Source organism: Fringilla coelebs (assembly GCF_963513975.1).
Source record: "Fringilla coelebs genome assembly, chromosome: 3".
Classification (NCBI taxonomy): Eukaryota; Metazoa; Chordata; class Aves; order Passeriformes; family Fringillidae; genus Fringilla; species Fringilla coelebs.
This window is the reverse complement of record NC_140030.1, coordinates 22792636-22811837: the sequence shown is the minus strand read 5'-3', so window position 1 is coordinate 22811837 and position 19202 is coordinate 22792636. Positions and strand designations below refer to the sequence as shown.

At 35.2% G+C, this 19202-nt stretch overlaps 1 protein-coding gene across 1 annotated transcript in view; it reads left to right on the top strand.

Annotated features, from left to right (window-relative positions):
* The window catches only part of CSMD1 (CUB and Sushi multiple domains 1), a gene marked incomplete at both ends in the record, with an annotated part of 1059366 nt that overhangs the window by 553512 nt on the left and 486652 nt on the right, over positions 1-19202 (top strand). The window lies entirely within an intron of this gene.

Here is a 19202-nt window from a genome sequence, read left to right as displayed (position 1 = left end):
AGATGACATCTTATTCCAAACAGGCTGCAATTCAGTCTCACTACATGCATGCACGTATGCAAGTATTATTATCTTATGTTAGCTGATGTTAAAACTGTTTGCTTAGCAATATTAGGGATTAGTAATTGTAATACTACATCTATGTTCTCTGTACTAAGTAAAAGATGATAGTTCTGCCTGTGGGAATGGATTAAGTTATGGAACAGTTTGTATTATAATTTCTTTGCAGCCTACATATGCAGGTTTTTCTTCCTTTTCATCTCTGAGAATGTCTTGTGCTTGACATATGCACCATTGCTATAAAATTTAGCCTAGAAAAATGTAGATTTTCTCAGATGACTGATGATTATTATCTTCAGAATGCCTTTCCAGAGATCGGAAGCAATCCCACTATTATTTTGATGTCATAACTGGCTAGACAGTGCAATATATAAGTAATTGTGAGGTTCTAACTAGCATCTGATCTTTTGAAAATCTATCAATAAAATGTGTGGTAACCATACTTGGCAACTACGTAAAAACTTTGGTTTAAAGACACATGCAGATCTATGTTACTGATGCCAAGATGATTTTTTGCCTTTTATGTACTTTTAATATAACTTTTATGTATCCTCAGTATTCTTAGCAGGCATACTTGTAATTCCTTAAGTCCAATAACTTGGCATAGCCCTAGTATTTTGTTAGGCCAGGAGACCAAACACCCTAAAAGCATCATGGGAGGAGGCTGGAAAACCCCACGCTATCTCGGGAAACCAAGGTCCTCTCCAGAACATATCCTGTACACTAAAGATTTGGCCCATCCAGGGGGGAATTCCTCAGATGGAAGAATATCATGCCATTCATCCAGGCCTCCAATTGGGGCATCTTTGTTAGATATGCTAATTTGTGAAGTCTATAAATTGTATACGCAGTCTATCGTGTGTGTGCATCACAGCACATTCCACCTTGGCAAAATGGCACACCATGATGATCCTTGTTAAAATGCCATGGTAAAAACCCCTTTTCCCTTAGCTGTGTCTGGCACTCAATTTTTTAAGACCATGATCACAAGATTACTCTCTAACATTTCCACATGAGCAAAAGTGTAATGGCAGCCAATGAAGCAGCTTGGTATCACATTAAGTGCTCGTGTCTGAAGTACAATGTGTGAACGCCCCCTCGCCTCTCACTCATGCACAGACATGCACAACAGTCTTCAATGCAAAGTTTTCTTCTTAGGGCTTCTAAGGATCAGAAACTGAAATCTTGGAGAGGTAGAACTAATGCAATTTTGCTACAAAACATAAAAGGAATTGATTTTGTTTAAGAGACTCTTCTAGACACTTTACAACATACTTGTGCTTTTGATTTCTGGTAATAGTTGAATATGAGCAGAAGGCTTTGGAAGCATTCTGCATTGATCTCATGCAATATTGGTCAGGTTTACATCGGAACAGAGATATAACAAGAATTTTATTTCTCCTAGAATTTAATCTCAACATTTTTCTTGTTTTCTGTGGTATGCTGGAGATCATTATTTAGCACGGATCACTAAAATCTGGATTTATTGTGTGCTCCTAAGATCATAGAATCATAATATAGTTTGGGTTGGAAGGGAACTCTAAAGCCTATCTAGTAATACCTGTCTATTGTGATCAAAGACATTAACTGGATCAGGTTTCTCAGTTCTGACCTTGAATGTTTCTGGGTGTAGACATCCAGTACCTCTCAGGGCAATCTTTTCCAGTGTTTCTCTACCATTACTGTCAAAAAATGTCTTCTTTATATGTAGTCTAAATCTACCCTCTTTAAACACATTACTCCTTGTCCTATCAAATCAGGTTGTGCTAAAAAAAATCTGTTCCTCTTTTTCTTATAAACCTCTTTCAAGTGTTGAAAGGCTGAAATGAGATCTCCACAGAGCCTTCTCTTTCCAGGCTGAACAGCCACAACTCTCTCAGCCTTTTCTCACATATGAGAAGCGTCCAAGCTTTTATTCATTTTTGTAGCCCTCATTTGGCTACAATGAGGGTCAAACAGGTCCATGTCTTCCCTGGGCTGAGGCACAGAGCTGGATGCAGCACTCCAGGTGGGGGTCTCATCAGAGTGGAGCAGAGGGGCAGAATCCCCTCCTTTGCCTGGCTGGTTATGGTGGTTTTGATGCAGCCAGGACCCATTTGGCTTTAAGGGCCACGCATGAGGGCTCATGTCCAGCCTCTCATCCACCAGCACTCCCAAGTCCTTCTTGGCAGGGCTGCTCTCAGTCTGTTCATCCCCAGCCTGGTTTGATACGAGGGGTCGTTCCGACCCAGGTGCAGCACTGGCATTTTCGACCCTCATGAGTTTTCCACGGACGCAGTTCTCCTTTTTGAGCTTGTCCTGGTACCTCTGGATGGCATCCTATTCCTCAGGTGTGTCAATGTCACACATTTTGGTGTCATCAGCAAACTTGCTGAGGGTGCACTTTATCCCAGTCTCCATGGCATGGATGAAGATTCCATGAGCAGTAGTGGTATCAGTGATACCAATGCAGGATTAGTACAGGATCACTGATGAAAGTCTGGAGAAGCTATGGGCAACTGCCCATAAGAAATGTTTAAAGGATTATTGGAAAACTTGGGATGAAGCTATGCATTCAGCTATATTTAAGCCAGAACAGTTACCATAGCGACATTAGAGCCGTGCTAAATGTAGTGCATTCTGTAATATGCTAAAATCAGCTGTGTTTTTAAATGGGAAGTTTTTCCATACTTAAAACTAATGGTCTAGGGGTGTTATCATCTAAAAATGTGACTTTTTAAAATTGCTCCCTTTTATTGTATCTGGCGTTATGTCAACAGCTTTAGACATTAATTCTATATTAGGAATCACATATTCCATTAGCATGGCCTGGTAATTAGGATTGTTTTTTCCCCTTAAAGGAATAATTGCTGTAGAATAAGTGAAAAAAACCCACATATATGAGCGCTGTAAAAGCTAGAAAGAGAGCAAGAATTATGAAAGTAATTTCAGACTGATTATTCTTTAGTGTTTTTAGTGTATGATGCAGTATGGCTGGATTTCCCTCTCCAAATATATCAGAAAGGCTAGAAGCAGTTCCAGCATGATTGCAATAAAAACAGGATAGACATAGTTTTTTAAGTAAAGCAATAGAAATGCAAGAACAAGCAGAATCTAAATGCTAAAGGACAGTTATCTGATGTATCTATAAAATATGTATATAAGATATGTTATAGTAATTATATAGATTCTGCATCTTTCTCCTATATAATACTAATATTTTTGTATTAGTATTATTCCACACATGTTTTTAAACCTTCTATAAGATGTTCAGTAAATTTCTGGATTTTATAGCTGATTGTTGGCTTCTTTTCCAGTGCAATAATAAGGAAGAAGAGATTTGCTTGCATTTTCTTATTTTTAAAATCACTCATATGATCCATCCTAATGGAATTATTTTTAAAAAAGACTTAAGAGGTATTATTTCTTTTATGTACATGGTGGAGTAAGAAGGTCTAAAGCTATTCCAGGTTCATTTGTTTGGGGATTTTTTTTGGTTTCCTTTGAGTGTTTTTTGTTGTTGTTTTTAATTAGAGAGCAGTTATATAGCTCTGGATCTTGAATGAATATAGGTGACAACACTTTTAATTCTGCTTTGAATCAATACAAGTGCCAACATCCTTTAAAAGAGGAACATTGGTGCAAAATGAATGTGAAAGACATAGAAAAGCCTTTTTAATCTGTAAAAGAAGTAGAAATATTATCAGTTAGACTATAGGTGAAAGAAATCTTTTTGAATTTAAAGAATTATCTTAGTTTGCTATTACGTAAGAATTTTTAGGTGTAAAAAAAGTTTATTTTGAGTTGATAGCTGTTACTTGCAATGGCACAAATAGTACTTTTGAGAGCATAGCAGAAAGACTGCCTCTGCTATGTGTGGAGTCCATCTTCAAGTCCACCAAATTGATAATTTTTTTGGTCTGAAGGCTCCTGTGTTGCTAATTATTAGAACATACAAGAAAAATATTCTGAACAATGAATATAACTTTTAAAATACTTCCAAACATGTCCCTTTATACATCTGCATAAACTATATGGTACTTAAAATTAAATCAAAGTTGGATGCAAAGATAGTATTAAGAAGTATCTCAGTATCTTAGAAATCCAGACTTTAGCTGAACACAGTTTTGAAAAAGAAATCTATTAGTTAAGGAAAGCATCCTATTGAAAATTTATTAATCTTTCCCAGGACTGCCCTTTGAGATGGAAGATTGGAGTTTTTTATTATTCTGTGTATGTTTGGTAAAGCTGGGCAATTCACACGGGCATAGGTAGGTCCAGCTCAGGCTTTTTCATGTAAATGTGGCTTGGCCATAATTTTTACAAAATTTTCAAATTGTCTTAGATTGTTATACTGTGCATGAAAGTTGATGATGACACTAAGAATAATTCTGCAATTATATATTTTTGAATGAGGAATCCCAATTTTGAAAAAATTATGTTCATTTTTTTTTTCTCTTTGATCTTACGATATTGATTTTTTTTTCTTACTGTGCTTCAATTTAAACTTAAAGATAATATCCTTCCCATTTTTGTCAGTATTTGCAAATGCAGGAGAATGAACTACACTTCCTACTTCTTAGTCTAAATTAATTTCCTAATACTATTTAAAATTACCTTTAAGGTTATTCTGACTTCCTTATAAATCATTTCAATATCATAGTGAAAGGCCATAAAACTTTATGTGGATATGAGAGTGATTTGGAAGCAGCACTAATGAATTGCTATAATCTTGGCATACAATTTGACACAAGTACCTGGAGTCATCTGAAACTCAGTTCTTGTTTCTGTGTTAATGAATAACTCCTATAATAGCTGGATACTATTTTGTGTTTCTTAGCTAAATACACCAGTCCAAACACTCAGATATAGCTCAAAATAGTAGGATTTCAATTTGCATGCTTTCTGTCCTGTTTATAGATCTGTTGTTACCTTAATTACCACCCTCCTTGTGAGAGGCCTAAAGCTGTGATGCATGAGGTGATGGAGTGGTCTAGATCACCTTTTTGAGAGACAGGTATGGCAGAGGATCCAGACATCTGAGCTGAGTGTTTCACTCAGAATTACATAATTAGACAGCTGAAGAGCACCATCTATTGGTTTGCTGTTAAAAGATATATCGCTTGTGGATCACCTTCAATAAAAAAGTACTACACCAGAAAAAGGCTTGGGGCATACCTGTGCTGATATAAGGCACTATGTTTTGTTTCCTTCTCCATCAGGTGAGAAAAGGTATGCCATGGCCATGCAAGAAAGGGAAGACAGTTAGAGTCCAGCTTTTTCATGGAAGGAAACGATTCAATTTTTATTAATTTATATGTCTACGCTTACTTTTTAGCCTCTTAGGAGACATCATGACCATCATTCCTTTTATGTGTCACCAGGGAAATTCTGCAAAGTTATATGCTTTTCTTGGAGTTACTGGTAAAAGGGTTCTCTTGCTGCCTGCTAGTTTTTGGGAGCTCTTACCTTTTTCTAGCTTTTAACTGGATTTTCCCTATTAGCTGTTTTGGTCAAGAAACCAACAAGTTAAAGCTTCTCTACTGGATACCTGTCATGAACCATTTTTTCAGGAAAACAAGTGACACATAGTTACCTTCAAATTCTTTCTATTGACTTTCATGTTGCAAAGTTTCCAGTTGCCATGTAAAATTACATAATCTATGACACGTGAAAATTAGCAATAAAGTTATCTAGCACCTGAACCCAACCTATTAAAATATATATAGCCACACAAAAATATTTAAAGGTGATTTAACATACAGTACTATTCAGTTCCAAACCCCAAATATACATTGGAGGGACGAAGAAATTTTAAGGTGAGTGGCTAATGTAGATTCTATGCCTGTGTGATGAGTTTTTTAATACTGAAAAATATAGTGATCCTGACAGAACAATGCAGATTTTTAACTCATTATATGTTTATTTACCTGATTAGAATGAAATTTCATTAAATACATTTTACTAACAGATTTCTTCCATATATGATTCATTCAAAGTCTTACTACAGCAGGTATCATCAGAAGGGATTTGCATATTGAAAACTGAATAAATGACAGAAAAATCCCCAAAATAAGTAATTTGGAAACAGCTCGTCCCTTTAAAAGGCTCAGTGGAATACATCTTTTCCCCATCTTCTGAGTCCTGTCAGTTGCTGCCTTTGGTACTGACGCTCATCTCTCCAGGTTTCTCCCAGCTGTTTTCTTGCTGGCCATAGGTATGCTCCTGCTGCTCCCTTCACTCCCACAAATGTGTCCTATTTCTGCATTCTCCCTCATCATTTCCTGCTGTGTGAAATGGTTTAAGCTTAAAATCTGTTAAAAGCTATCCCAAAAAAAGAATGGACAAATCATAGTTGATCCTGGTTTCTGGTAGATAAAGGGTTGAAAAACATATATCCCCAAGCATATTTTTTTTTAATGTCAACCTTGTCCCTTAGTCATAATCAAAATGGTGTATCAAAAGTTTGCAAACACAGTGCTGAACTTGAGTTCCTGTGGAGTGGTGTGATCTTGGAGAGAATGTCTTGCTGGTCTCTGAGGTGTTAAGCACAGTCTCAGAAAGGAGTATCCCCACTCACGTATTAGGGAATTCATACAGAAAATTGGCAAAGTGTTTTGCATAGGACATCAGCTATGTATACTAAACATGTCATACAGGCAATTGGTGTACTCTAGTTCTAAAAAATATTGCTCTCCAGAGTCTTTTAAAGTTCCCTTAATGGGAAATAGCAAATTTTAATTCAGTGTCTATAGCCAGTTCTCCTTTTTTTAAAAGCAGTTGCTAAACCCAAACATATGCAGATAAACGGTTCCTTTGCTCCTACTGTTTTCTTATAATAAGGATTAATATGCTGATATCAACAGGGATATATCTTGTACTTGGCTATATTTATCAAAATCATGTTCCAAAATGGATTTTCTTCAGGAATTCAAATGCCTACATGAAAAAATGAATTATCCAGAGCTGTAAGTAAATTGTTAGCAGGCTTGGGGAAATACAGTGAACACTGCTCAGTATCTTTGAGGTCTGTGGAAATTTTAAAAAATTAAAAGCATGGATGTGACAGGTAGTGAACAGTTCACCCTCCCGAAAATTTATGTAGGAGAGAAGATGAAACATGACTATGGTTAAGAAAGCAAAGCTGCAGGGAAATCAGTATCTTAAGACAGGGTTACATTTATTTCCACCATCCTGGGCATTGTCTTCCTGTTGCTTTCAGCACCCTAGTGGCATTTAAAAAAAATATTTTGATACAGAGGAACATATCTGGTTGTTGTGGTTTTTTTTTTGGTTTTTTTTTTTTTTTTTTTTTTTTTGTTATCTAATTGCATAAAAAATAATGTCGTATAGAAGTATAAATAAATATATAAGGAGATGAGCTCTGTTATTTGCAGTGATGAACCTGCAGATTCTAATTGTTGAAGTGGCCATAATGAAGAGAAGAAAAAATAGTGCAAGTAGTGGTTTCAAAAATAAGCTGAATTGTAGCATCCAAATTTGTATGTGATCTCTGAGTCGCTGGCATTGCACTGGAAGAAATGAAGTGCTGGAAGGAATAAGGACCACAGTCTTCCTTCCTATTATATATATTTATAATCTCAATAAATATGTTTTCTTTATGATAATGTCTCTCCTAGAAATCCTGCAAAAGTTCTTAGGCTTGTATTTGAACAAAGCATATCTGAAATGCAACACTTATCTCTTGTCCTATTTTTCATGCTAAATAATATATACAAAAATACATATTAGTATCTGTTTGCATAAAAGTATGTTGAAGGTTTTGCAAGGATTTTGACCTTAATATAGATAGGAGGGTAAATATACTCCATGCTAATAGTAGTGACTGAACTCATAATCTCTTGCCTGTGTTAGCTCTAAGGACACAGAGACCACTTAGCTGTTAACACCAGCATGTGAGTCGTGTATGAAGTGAGAAGTACAGAGGCACTAAATTGACACTTAATTCACAGAACACTATTGCTTTCTTTGCACCTATTAATTTACAGCCTACTGTGCTGAAGAGGCATAAAGGCTTCATTCATAGCACATCACAAACTGACAGGAGCATAACAGTGAGAGAACTCACTTAAGGAAGCACTGTGACCCACAGTATAATTTTCTACTACATTTAAAAGAACATAAAAAAAGAATTAGATCTTTTAAATTAAGTATGTGAACATGGTTTAAATACACTAAAAGAGAGCTCAGATTGCTTAAAATACCACTACTTTACTATCTTTCTAAATAGATTTTATAACACTGGGGATTCAGCATGCTCCTAAAATATCCTTCTACTAGGTGTGTTGCATTATTCCAGAATATCTATACCATTAACTTAATTTACTCACAAAATTCTTAACATTGGATTCAGGAAAATATGTTTAAATGATGAAATAGCTCATGCCGGTGTAGTCTGATTAGAAATTTTCTTAGAGATATTTATGAATTGCTAAATTTCTTGATTTTACACAGTATCTATCTAAGAAGTCAACTTGAAGAGTAAAACAAAACATAAAGATATTTTAATTTCTGGAACATTGCGTTAAATGCTACATTCTTCCCCTCCCTCCCCGTTTGCCATACAGCCCTGCCAGGGATTCTAGGTTTGCATGCAATAATCACAAGTAGTTCTGAAAGAAACACACCTACTCACTGATTTAAAAAAACCCAACAAAACAAAACTCAAAACAAACCAACAACCCTCCACCAAAAATAAAAACAAACCCACAACCCAACAAACACACAAGCAAACAAAAACCCAAATCAACTGGAATTTAAACTGTAGCTTTCCAATCTATATTTCTTTTGAGGTCTGTGTTACCACATGAGAAAGAAAAAGTTTAATGGAGAAAATCTTGCTCTTAATATCTGTCTGCATATAAATATGAAGTCTCTCACTTGTAGAAGTAATATAGCTCAATTCATCTGGTCAAATCACAATTAACTAAGATTAATATTGGGACTACTAGATCAGTCTGGAAAACAAAAAGATAGTTATTCCCTGGACCTTAGACCAAATTCTGGTTTTGACACTGGTTCCTAGTTTAGCAATGACATCAGGAAGGAAATCAATCATGGTGTAAATTTACCCTGATATGGGTAGATGCATCTTTTCCCATTAGGACCAGTGAGGATGAAGAATGGTAATTTAATAAACTGCTCTTTTAAAGCACTGTAGTTTTCTACCTTTTATTTCAAATATATTAGAGTTTTAATATTAACTATTGCCATTTTCTAAAATATATAGAGGGTTTTAATACATTCTAGGTTTTTTGACTTAGGCTTTCAAACACCGAAGTATATGAAAAAATATTCTATAGGTATTAGCATAGTTGAATGCGTTCTTACTTTCCAGCACATAAAATTATCTCAGCAACTGTTCATCACATTTTAAGAGAAGAGTAGATTTTTATGATGTAAAAAACAAGTATGAATATAGGTTGGCTTTATTTTTTTCCTGGATGTACTGAAATTTGCTAAAACATGGTACACGACAACAAAAATATTTGTTAGCAGTTTGGATTTTTTCTTTTCAGTAATTTATACCAAAGTAGACATACTTCTCCAGAAAACTCTTCCTGAATTTCCACTGCAAGTTTGTTAGGCCAACTACCCATTAGTTTGTTGCATGTTTTCTCTGCTGAGACCAGTGCTTTGACCTCCAGCAGCTCAGAGTAAACCTGCCAATGAACTGTTCTTAGAGTTAATAAATACTTTGGCCCCTGGTACCTCTGTTTAGTTAGCACACAGAATACATTGATTATTTCTCTGACTCTAAAAGAATGTTAAATTGAATTTAAATAACATGTTTATTGATGGCTACTCTTTTTTAAATGCCTGCACAGTAGGCGAGTGATTGGACTTAATGGATTTTCTGCAGAGGTCTGCACTTAGAAAATACAGTTCTGTTATGTATCTCTGATGTTTGAAAGAGTAGTTACAGCAATATCTCAGTCACCACTACACATCATGTCTAAACAGAAAGTTTAGATATGATGTGTAGTGGTGACTGAGATATTGTTTCTGTTTATCCAATCTCCCAGAGGGGCAGGGGAGAAGACAATCAGTGAGGAAGGCAATTTGGTGTGAATAAAAAGAAAACAGAAGGATTTTGCTAGTTTAGCCAAGCTTGTGGCAGCACCAAAATGAAGAGTGAGAATTACAGAATCTAAACCATCTAAACAAAAACTAATGGTTCCTTTTTAAACAGTGGATGCTGATGGGCCTACTATTCCATGTTCTGATAAGATTGACAAATTATTCCATCCCACTTTTATGGAGAAAGGAGGACAGAAAAAAAAAATGCAAGTTTTCCTCACCAGAACTCATATTAGAAAAAATTCTTTTTTTTTAATGATGCGACCCAATACTAAAATATTTTGATTAGAAACAATACAGTAAAATATTATGTGAAGACTGAGTAATACAGGATTATTTAATTTTAAATTTATGCAAAATCTCATTTAGGGATAGATGATTGTCTGCATTTGGAAGAGACTGATCATATGGTTTTATTTTGTATTCAGATCTTTTGTAAATAAGATATTGAAAGAAAGGCTCTATTTCTGATATTGTTCTATATCAAGGAAAAAGACACATTTGTTTCAGTACAGACCCATTTTTGCACCTTTGCCTTGAAATTAGGGACAGGGTCAAATCCCTGAAAAAAACACTTAGGGAGTAGCACATAAATTAATTCAAATAACTTCAAGTAACTAAATTGAGCATTTAGTTTCACCATTTCAATGATCAAAAGTTATCTTTTTTAGCTGACTTAAGTGAGAGTAGTGTAGTTTAAAATGCATGTAAGTACAGAAGTAGGATATATTCTAGCAGAGCAGATATGCTGATTTATTGGACTGTCATTTGTCATCTTTCTGTGTTCATAAAAATATCATTAATGTTAAAAAGTTAAGCACTCAAGACTAAAGAATGCCATATTTAGTTGGAGACACTTTTACATAAAAGTTGACATAGCTTTTTAATTATACCATCAAATGCTCTTATTTCTAACTGTGAGACTGAATTACTGTTGTGCATTTAAAAAAACACAAGTCAGTAGAACTGCTGCTACATATGTTGAGATGAGTTGTGTGCATTATATGGGAAAATAAAGGAATGTCTCTTGATTAAAACAAATTGAGTTTCTCTTTAAAATCTGGGTCTTAGTCATGCTTCATACATAGAGTTGCTACACCATGGTAACGATTCTCTTCAGACAAGATTTGTGCAAGGTTCTGCCAATACCTTTTGCAGTCCAGATTTCTCATATACTTGGGTTCAACTCTTTCATCTCATCTGTTATCTGCACCTACTTTGGTGGAGCCACGATGATTACTTAAAGAAGGTCTTATAAAATTATACCAGAAACAAAAAAGAAGGAAAAGAACTTTATTTGTAGACCATGTGCAACCTATTTCTGAACAGACCGGCTCCCAAATAAGGGCTTTATGGATTCTAATATTCATATGGAGTGAATTTCATTTCAAATAAATTATGAGTTTATATCATTTAGCTTAATGACAGACTTAAAAATTGAGAACTGATGACAAGAATCAACTGACATAAAAAATGCTTGTCCTCACAACCTCAGCAGTGATAGCAAATGAAGAAGGTTCTCAAGCCCTTCATGTGAGCTCCTATTACCTTGTTCTCAGAACAGTATTGCAATGACCAAGCTTTTTTGAGGTGTGTTAAAGAGGTGTACACAAACCAATATTAGAACAAAATTAGAAAACTAGAGAGAGACTGTTCACAGGTTTAAAAGGATGTTTGAAAAGGAGACATGTAATTAGAAAATAATTTGAAAATTATTCAAAAGTGGATGTTTGTCTCATCTGAAAGTAGTTTCACAGGTAAAGGTTTAGAGCATCTAAATGCACCCATGCAGAGAAAACACCATATTATACCTAGCTAAACACACCATGGAATTGAAGGCTAAGACAAAGAGCCAGAATCTGTTTCCACAGTTGAAAGAATCAATGGTTTTGTCATTTTAGCAACTTTCAAAGTTGACTTTGGATTTTCCATCTCCTCATTTCTTAAACTGAGATTGGATGTGTGTCATAAATTAGTAGTGTCATGAGGTGTAAATTATTGTGTACAGGCCAAGGATAAAGTAGGATTTTTAATTTTAATGTACAGAACCTAGATCTAAAGACTGACTATGAAAGAAGACATTCTAGTAGTTCTTCTCTCTTCATTGGTATGAAAAAAATCTTTCAAAGTAGAAAATCTTATATTTAGTATTTAAGGTGTGGGATTCCAGAATTTAGCACTATTTACAAAGAGAGTTTCTAAAGATGAGGGCTTTAACTCTTCTGCAGAGGGCAACTATCAAGAGAAACCTTGGTTTCTTAGAAACTGGTATACAGGTTTTCATAATAAATATTTAGAATTAGCACGCTGCCCCCTGGGTAGAAATATGGTAATAAAAAAAAGGGTAGTGTGTTTGCTTCAGCTGCTGTGTTTGAAATTGATCCATTGCAGTCCCACTGGGCTGGATAAAGCTCTTAAAAATGTTAATTTTTCTGTGTACAGTAAGTAGCAGTAAATCCCTGCAAATCTACACAGACTTGAGAGCTGAATTAATGAGTTTTATTTATATTTGGGATTTATCCACATTCTAAATGGTTCTATACTGGGAGAATTGCAAGTCATTTTCAAATTTTAGACACTGATGATTGGTTTAAAACAAAAGAGAATCTATTAATCTATTCTTAAAAAAAAAAAAAAAATAATGCTTTCCAGAAGATTGAAAGGAAAGATTACATGTTTGGTATGAAAATATTAAAAAAAGTTTTCACATCCTGTTTGCTCCAAACATGGATATTCTTTCAGAAACTTTTACTTCTCAGGAGTGATAACAATTTCCTGTGTGTTTAAAGTATATAAAACAAGAGTATTTTTTCATTATCATAATCTGATAAATTCAGGCAACAGGTATGAACTTCATGAATTTACGAACAAGATGTGCCCATTGTAATAATAAACGATTACCTGTGCAAATGAAACCATGAAAGTTCTCCACCTGAAGAAGAGAATATTATTTTCAGAAAAATACTACATAGCTCCAATTTAGTGTTTTCCAGTCCTTTGTTAAAAGAAAGCACCTTATTTCCAAGCTTGCACACATAGCTAGCTTCAGGTTCCAGACACAAAGTTCTGTCTTTGTCTACAAGACTGAAAAACTGTTACCCAACTCCAGTTTCCAGTAAGTCCTTGCAAACTGTAATCACACAGCTTCCTCTTTGATAATATAAAGAAATCAATATTTTTTTAGTTTTTAAGAAAATATATAAATTTAAATTGTTCTTTGATTTCTTTTCAAAACCTCTGCAAATATTCTTGGCTGCAAACTGACATTGTGAAGTGAAAAAGAGCGTTACAGTAGCAGACATTTGTTATTTCCCTGCCACCCTCAGTGTTAATCAGGTTATCTATTGGTTCCTGTGTCAATGTTTGGTTTTATTTGAGCTTTTTATGGTGTCATGGGGGATAGCTCAAGAATATTGCTTGAATTGTAAAATTTACACGATGTAAAATAGAAAAGAAGCATAGATATGATACAAGTTTGAGTTTTCTATGAATATTATCAAGTTACAACTGGCTAATCTTTCTTCCAGCCAACCCAGAGATGCAACCATTCTTGTAATCAGACTTTGTCAGGAATTCTAGCAAAAACAATAGAAGAGCTGTGCCAAATCAATCATATGAGAACTTGCCCCCTTCAAGACAGGGAGCAGATGGCTCCAGTCAAATGAAGTGAAGGAACTCCCTTCCTGCCTTGACATGCATCTTTGTAGACTACCCTTTTCGATAGGTTCCATCATGAGAATCAAGAACAAATATGTCTTTTTCCATTTCTGGGATGGACTTTTACATTTTTGTTTTTGGACTCTCATTCCATTCACCTTCGCATTTACCAGTACAAAGCAAATCCAGCTGCCCTTTAGGATTTTTAAAGGTAGGATGAAGAAATGAGGTTAAATATATTAAGAGCAGATCCTTGCAGAATATGCTCAGAAAAGATCCTAATCAAGAACATGAATTTGCACCGAATAGAGACGTAGAAACATCCACAGCAGCATGGAGCTTCCTGTTTTCAGTGCTGAACAAAGTCTATCCTCAATGAGCTTTTCATGAGACACTAGAGATCTAGTGGAAATTTGTCTAATTTTGTGGCTGAGTGGCTGTCAGAGGGTTAGAGGGAAGTTTTGATGAATGCAGCCAAAGAACAGCACCGTGCCATTCACTGCATGGAGTCTCAAATTTGTTTACAGAGCAAAAATATCAGTTTGGGTACATAATGGGAGGAGCTGTCAACTTCCTCAAAGGCAGAGAGGTCCTGCAGAGAGACGTGGCTTGGCTTCTCTCTGTTCCACCTCACACTTGGTATTCTACACCTTTTATTTAATAAGTATATATTCCCCCTGAGTGTCATTTGGTTTAACATTTTACCAGTTTCTGCATTAAATCACTGGCATGACCTTAGCCCCTGACCAACTTCTTAACAACCAAACCTGACCTTCTACATGTGGCTTGAATAGAGACAGCAATATTAACTTCTGCTACTTAGCTGTGGAAGTGCAGAATAACACAGTCATTCCTTGCTTATGACAAGTGCTTGACAGTCTTGTGTATAGCAGGGAGCCGTGTCCTCATGAAGGGCAGGTGCTCACAGAGATAGTCATGTTCAAAGCGTTTTGGTTGCATGCTGACATTCAGATCAATACTGACAGGTGTGGCTCTTCTGCAAAGAGCCCCGTCCTTGACACCGAACAGACGGCAAGGTGTCAGGAACTGCACTTGTGATTTTTTGGGACTCAGTTTCAGAATGCCTAATCTGACAAAAAGAACTCATGTAAAATATACAATGCTTCATTTTATACCCACAGCTGGGAAATTAATTTAAAAATTTTAATCACCGATTTTGGTGCTTAACATGGTAAAACTGAGTTGGTTTGTATTTCATAGATATGGTAATGTGGATTTGCCTAGCCTATGTTGCAGAGAAGAACAAACTTTGAGAATATGTCATTATTAACATTCTTTTTAGCAATACAGTAACAAGTTCTGTATTTTCTTTTATTTAAAAAATTTGAAACTCCAATTTGATATAGCTTCATGTAAAAGATGAAGCCAATAGCTTTACCAGTTGGAAGGCAATGGTTTTGTGAAATTTGTAGGAGGTACTAAGCCTGTTTTATAAGCTGCACAAGAACCAAAACCTTCAAAAGGTGTGGAGAAAGTAAATCTTGAAAAATAGGGCATGAAATGTTAATGAACAAATAATCATTTTTATTCTCAGCATGTTAGTGGAAATAGAGTACATCTGTCCCACCCAGCAGCTGCATCATTTTGAAGCTCTTGAAAGGGCTTGTGGAGGTGAGGAGAATACAAATCACAAATTGAACAGTAAAAAAAAGTGGGCAAACAAAGAGAAATCTAGTAGGTATCTAAATCTAGTAGGTATCTAAAATAATGAAAATAGAAAAATTTCTAATGTAATACTGTGATAGAAAATTATTAGAGACATTATATATTGTTTTCAGACTCAAAATAAGAATGTTAGTATTTTATCCTAGAGGTATTTCCTCTCCCTAGTAAAACTAGGGAGAAATTAAATTTTGCTTATAGAAGTTGAAGATAATTTTTGCAAATCAAAGATACCATCAGTATTTATTCTAAGTATTATTACCCTAATTAACTAGTCATCTTTAAAAGAATTGCCTCCATGAACCTATGATGCTGTAAAACATCCCATTTCAACATTAATTTAGAATTAAATGTCCTCATTCACTGATACAAACTAGTATTTATTTTCTTAAAAGTATTTCCTTAGCAGTGTTCTTTCAACTTACTTTTTACAAACAACAGAGATCCCCATTCAGTATCTAATCACTGTATTTAATAATTAGTCTTAACTCCACTACTACAAAATAGTGCTTGCTGTGCTTGTTTTATTTTAACTGTTGATGACTTTGAAGATTTCACCAATTCACTTGTTTGGTTGGGTTTTTTAAATTACATTTAGTTAGAATATGCTTCTGTGAGTACATTCTTTTTAGCAGCAAAAATGTGGAACTTCAGAAATTTTATATTCAAATCTTACATGTTTTATAAAAGAATATAGAAAATGTATTCTGTCATTTATAAAACTTCAATTGCAGTCTTATTTCAATTATTTTTAGAAAGTTGATTTCTTATTTACTTTATAACTTGAAACAAGTAACAAATGTACCCTGTTTTCTGACTGGTAAGTTTCAACTGTGAGTCAAAGGACTTAAATATGAAAGCATTATAAAGAGTTCAGTTCCTATAAATCTCCAAAGAGATCACCATTCTTTTATTGCTGGTGTTTTCAGTTTTTGCAGGTTGATACAATTTACAGGGAGGTATCCAACTGACACAATCATTCCTCATTTTTTCTCTGTGTAACATCTTTGTGGATAGTAGTATGACAGTAGCATATTATGACAGTGGCATACCAGTCGAGTTCTGACCTCTACAGCTCCCTGCCTTTTTTTAGTTTTAAGTAGACAAATCTATAGCATTTAATGGATCTGCCTTTTTAGGTTCCTGGTGTGAGTATGATAAAAATGAATCAACCACTGAAACATTAATCTAATAACAGAACTCTATTCTTCAGTAATTCTGATTTTTTAAATGGTTTTGTTTCTCTTTTAACAATGCAGAAAAAATGTGAGCAAATCATGACAGTACGACACTAGCATTGCTAATTCCAAATTTTATTGTTATGTAACTCTGAATCAATCATTTGAACCTCGGCTTAAGCAAGCCAAAGAAGAAGTCAGCAGCAGCAGCTCATGTTGATGAGGTGAAGTTCACTGCATATTGTAGTCTGTGGGCTTTCCGCTGTCTAAAATACTGAGAAAAAAATTCTTTGACATTTAGATTTTTAGTACAGGTATGCCTTGATTTCATACCTTCCTAATGATACTTTATATTTATGTAAAAAATGCAAAGCTTTGCACTATATCATAGAGAAAAATGTAGACAGCAAACACTGCAAGACTCCTCATATTTACATATTGCCAGCAAAGGGATGTCAAATACACGGAGATTATTAGTAACTTTGTATGTTTCTAAATTCTTGGAATCACCAGCAGTTTTTGATGGTAAAATTTAACTTATAAGAAATCAGTGGCATTAAACATTTACCCCATTTTAGTAATCTTTTATTTGGAGAATATCAAATTCCTCATCTTTTTATCTGTCCTTATTGGTACCTCATTTTTTGGAGCTGTAGAATGACTTGATTCAATGGTTTTATCAATCAATAGTATTTACTCTCCACTTCTTTTCAAACAGCTACTCTTATTTAAGTGTGATCTGTCGCACCAGGTAGCTAAAGGAATTGGAAATGCATGTATTTCTGTTCAGGGTTAAGCTCAGATGTAATTACTGGCAGATTGTTACTAAACTGTTGGGAAAAAAACCACCCAAAATCCATCTAAATTACAGTTTTAATTCCTTTTAGGCAATGATAAATTTTGGTAACTGAAAAATAATCTAGATAAACAAAGGCTTTCTCTGGCAAACAGGGGCTTTACAGTCATAGAAACCCAGAGCCATATTTCATCCTCTTCTTTTCAGGGATGACAGATTAGTGATTTCTGAGCTGTATTGATAGTCAGCTGAATACATCTAATTTGATGACTGTACATAAGCAGTTTAGTGTGGCTAAGGCTGACAATAGGTAGGGCCCAAAGAACTCTCAAACGTCCTACAGATGATTTCACAGAATCACAACATCACAGAATTAACTGTTTGGAAAAGACCTTTGAGATGATTAATTACAACATATGACCTAACACCACTTCATCAACTAATTGGCACTCAGTACTGTATGCAGTCTTTACTTAAACACCTCCAGGGACTGTGCCTCTACCACCTCCCTGGGCAGCCCATTCCAATGCTCAAGCACTTCTTCTGTGTGAAGAATTTTTTCCTAATGTCTAGCCTAAACCTCCCCTAGCATGGCTTAAGAATGAGTCCTCTTGTTGTGTCTCTGGCTGCCTGGGAGAAGAGACTGACCTCCACCTGGCTACAGCCTAATTTCAGGCAGCTCTAGCTCTCACAGTCATATTCTACAGCATGAAATGTGATCTATGTGATTTTTCCAACTTTTTCCCTCTGATGACTCTAGTATTCGAAAGTGAACAAAAAAGAGCTGAACCAATGTAAGCTCTACAATTTATACAGAGCTACACAAACAGAAACATTTTCAAAACATGCAATAGAGGGAAAATATTTGCGTATCTGAAAGACCTATATCTATTAAACTTAGACAGAAACCATATGTTGCTTGGAACACAAGAAGAAAAAAGAGTATATGGGAAGGAGTGAAGCACATGACTATGGAATTCTGCATAGGAAGACACTGATGTTTTTCTAGAGTTCTAGATTAGTGACAATATATTTGAACCAAGCACAGAATAAAAGAATTTCCTTACCACTTTGCATGGGATAGGGTTCTTGGCTGCTACCACTATCTGGTTTTGTAGCTTTAGTTTTTGGTTCTGTTTGGGGTCTATAGTTATGACAGAATCACTGCATCTAGTGCTCCTGATGCTATTCTAGTTTATGAAATACTAACATTAGTGACTTTTGGTGAACATTCTCATTAGGAGGCAATATCTTTAATTAAGCTAACTGCTAGTATTAGATAAAATATACAAACTTGTGGGTAATAATTGAGATTGAACACTAAACATCAGAGACTCACCTTCCAAGTAACCTGCCTGGGGAACAGCGAGTTCCTTGTTTTCTTTGCTTCACTGTGAGGCTTTTGGTTTCCCCATTAAAATGTCTTTGTCTCAACACAATTTTCTATATTTTACCTTTCCCATTCTTTCTGTGGCTGCACTGGTGGGAGTGAGTGAGTGAGTGGCTGTGCGGGGCTTGGCTGCTGGCTGGGGTTCAACCACAACACTTCTGAATCTGTGATGCTTAGTATTCAGTCTGAATTATTAATTTTATGTTCCAGACTTGGCTTTAGACAGTGTCTTGTAGTTATTCTACAGGAGATTTGACTGTGGATTCTTTTTGTTGATTAAAAAGGAAAATGAAAATATTCCGCCACTTCTGACTATATGCTCATCAGTCAATCTGCATGATGATTCCTTCCAACCCAG